Source organism: Urocitellus parryii, chromosome 1, assembly GCF_045843805.1.
Source record: "Urocitellus parryii isolate mUroPar1 chromosome 1, mUroPar1.hap1, whole genome shotgun sequence".
NCBI classification, from domain to species: Eukaryota; Metazoa; Chordata; class Mammalia; order Rodentia; family Sciuridae; genus Urocitellus; species Urocitellus parryii.
In genome coordinates, this window is record NC_135531.1 from 243984131 (window position 1) to 243987969 (window position 3839).

The following is a 3839-nucleotide window of genomic DNA, read 5'->3' on the forward strand; positions in this document are numbered from 1 at the left end:
TTTCTGTTTTGAAGCCAATACCATGCTGTTTTTTTTTTCACTATTTCTCCATAGTATATTTGAGATCAGATATTGTAATGCCTCCAGAATTGTTTTTCTTGCTATTGGCTATTCTTTGTCTTTTATTTTTCAATATGAATCTCAGGACTCTTAATAGACCAGTAAGAAGAAATGAGATTGAAAGAACAATTAAAAATCTTCCAACAAGGAAAAATCCAGCATCATATAAATTCTCAGCCAATATACTTGACTTTTAAAGAAGAACTAAGGGGAACCTCCCTCAAATTATTTCAAGAATTAGAAAGAGAACCTAATTCTATGAAGCCAATATCATACTGCTACCAAAACCAGGAAAAGACACATTAAAGAGGAAACTACAAACCAGTACCCCTATAAAGAGAGGTGCAAAAATCCTTAATAAAATATTAACAAACTGCATTCAAAAACCATGACCAAGTCATTTTTATTCCAGGCATGCAAGTTGTATTCAACATAGATAAATCAGTCAATGTAACTCACCATATAAATAAAATTTAGTGTAGGAATCACATAAATACCCCAAAGGATGCAGAAAAAGTCCTTGACAAAACCAACACCCATTCATTCCTAGCAGGAATAACCTTAAACCTGGAATGCCCTAAACCTAAGGACGGGATACTCCCTAAAACCTGATCAGCTCTAAACCCGGCGATGTCACAGCAAATGTCCAAGGCTTCGGCAGCACATATACTAAAATTGGAACGATACAGAGAAGATTAGCATGGCCCCTGCCCAAGGCAAGTCCATTTCCAAGAGTGCTTCCTCTAAGCAACATGGGGTACGCTGGCAAGGAAATTTTGATGTGTCATTCCTACTTGGCAATGGCCCTCAGCAGTAGTGTTCTCTTAGAATTTTGTACTTAAATTCTTCTCTTTTGCCCCAATGTCCTGGAAATTCTTTAGATATTATGATGCAGCATTTATCAGGTTCAACTCATGAATTTCCACTTTTAGATATTACTGTCCTTTGTGAGTGTTCATCTGCTTGAAAACCATTGTATTTACATATTTTGTCCAGTGTGGGGATGTTTTCAACTAAAAGCATTTCACTCTTTGTTACTAAATACCCTAACTCTTTGCTTCAAATTGAAAAGAAGATCAATAGAAAAGAGTAAAATCTTTGAGTTAGTCTTAAAAAATGTATTGGCTATAGAAAAAAATAAAAATAATGCATTATGAATTTGAAATACATTAACAATTTTGACAATTCAATAAAAATGGTGCACATGTCAAAATGGTCAATAAACAAAGTTGGAGTGTAATATAGTGTTTTTTTTTTAATTTTTATGGAACATATAGATGTTCCATTAATGTTAGACTTTACAAATGAATGGTGCATGCTTTTTTCTAGAAAGATTAAAATTAAAATAATCATAAGACCACTCATAAATTTTAAACTAAAGAAAAAAAAGTGTAATAAGAAACACATAACCAGTGCAAAGGAATATTAACATACAAGGCCAAAAATAAAAATAGCACGGAAAGGCTAACATGGTGGGCTCAAATGTCTAATTGAAAAAAAATAGAATTAAGAAAAATTGAAAACTTTCTAGAAAATATGTCTGTAGATGAATGTCTAATAATAATAGTCAAGAAGATACTTTGTGGTTAAATTGGCAGGTCTTGAATATTGAGATTATCTTTCAAAATTTTACTTAATACACAATGTCAGAATATAAGGGAAATGAGAAACTTTTTACATTAAATTATTTATTTATTCTAATTTGTTACACATGATGGCAGAATGCAATTCATTTCATATTATACATATACAGCACAATTTCTCAAGTCACTGATTGTACACAAAGTATTTTCACACCATTCATGTCTTCATATATATACTTCAGGTAATGATGTCTAACTCATTCCCCCATCATTTCTACCCCCTTTGCCCCCACCTTTCCCCTCCCTCCCCTTTGCTCTATCTAAAGTTTCTCCCATACTCCCCTCTCATCACCATTATGAGTCAGCATCCTCATATCAAAGAAAACATTCGGCTTTTGTTTGGGGGGGGATTGGCTTGCTTTACCTAGCATTATATTCTCCAACTTCATACGTTTAACTGCAAAGGCAATGATTTTATTTTCTTTCAATACTGAGTAATGTTTCATTGTGTATATATATCAAAGTTTCCCTATCCGTTCATCAAAAGAGGAATGTTTTTATATTTAATGTTTAAAAATAGTTTTGTTTCATTATCTTCACATTATTAACCTCTATTTAAGTTATATTCAGAAACCAATTATTTAGTTTTTATTTGCAATTTGACTTCTGCCTACAACATTTAAAATTGGTCCAAGCCAACAAATGAATAGTGTTCCCAAGCATGATCACTCTACAGGCATCTAATACTTTGTAAGCACTGTAAGCATCTTTGCTTTTATAACTCTAGAACAACAGCAAAAACAACAATAAAAACCCTGCATAGTTCCTTTACTACATAAAGTTCTGGGATAAAAATTTCAAATTTAAAAGGGGGACAAATGTGTTTCCATAAAATAAAAGACCCTTTTGAATCTGTTTGAAATTTAAAATATTCCACATTTTGGGGGGTGTGACCCATATTAGGACAAAGCACAAAACAGAAATCCAGAAAACAGCTTTCCTCCATATTCTGACGACGCATTCAACAGTTACTGAGACATCAAATATCTGAACCCAGAGGTCTGAGTGCCGAGCATTGAAATAGGAACAGCCCCTGCTGTGGACTGTTGGTTCTTATGACTTTAAATTTGGTAGGTCAATAATAAGTTCTAATTCAGCTTTTACAGAATGCCATTTTATTTATGTAAGAGTGACTCTGATACAGCTTTAATATTTATCAACTTTTTGTCTGAGATTTTCAGAGAAGTTACTAACTATAAACGTAACTGACTTACAACTCTCTAAACCTAGGTATCAGTGACTTAAAGGTAGAAAAAAACAAAGATGAACAGAAGGAGGTATATATACATGAAATGGTAGAAAAATATTTACTTCTCATGACAATGGAAATTTAGTATTGAACAAAGCAAAGTCACAGCCATCCTCAAGTAGTTTAGATTCTAGGAAAATTCATTGAACTCAAAATAGATTAATAAGGATGTTATTCAATGATCTGCTTACTTCTTGAATTAAAATGGCTATATAACTCTATCTTGAAAATGTATTTTTTTTTTGTTTTGTATGGGTTTTCCTCACATGTAGCACTTCCAGTGAATACTGCTCTGATAATTGCTTCCATTAGACCAATTTAGAAACCATATACTTTATGTACAAATCAGAAAGGAAGCAAATTAGATTTGAATACATACTGTGCTAAGTTCTGTGGCTACATATGGAAATTAGAGAGTGTGGAGAACTGCTACCTTCTTTTGGATGCCATTGTCAGCTGCATGACTCTGCTAACAAAACAACAGCAGGAAGATCTGGCTTCCATCCTGAGCAACAGTGACACAGTAGTCCTTCACGGAACACAACCACAGGACAACATCGCTCTGTAAATATTTTTGGAAGCCACAGTTCATTTTCTTTCTCTGAAAGATAAAAGACATTTGTAGCTTTTCTTAAAAGTCAATTTATACTTGTTTTAGTCAGGTTTTTCGCTGCTGCGACTAAAAGACCCCACCAGAACAATTGTAGAGGAGGAAAAGTTTATTTGGAGGATAACAGTTTCAGAGGTCTCAATCCATAGACAGCATAGACTCCATTCCTCAGGGTCTAAGGTGAGACAGAACATCACCGCAGAAGAGTGTGGCAGAGGGAAGCAGCTAACCTGATGATCAGAAAGCAGAGAGAGAGAGACTTCACTTGCCAGATGTA

General features: G+C 33.8%; 1 non-coding gene across 1 annotated transcript; it reads left to right on the forward strand.

Annotated features, from left to right (window-relative positions):
* The first annotated feature begins 704 nt into the window (after positions 1 to 704).
* LOC113182958 (U6 spliceosomal RNA) lies at positions 705 to 806 on the forward strand. The gene has a single exon (XR_013342207.1). It is a non-coding gene; the product is annotated as a U6 spliceosomal RNA (small nuclear RNA).
* The last annotated feature ends 3033 nt before the right edge of the window (positions 807 to 3839 follow it).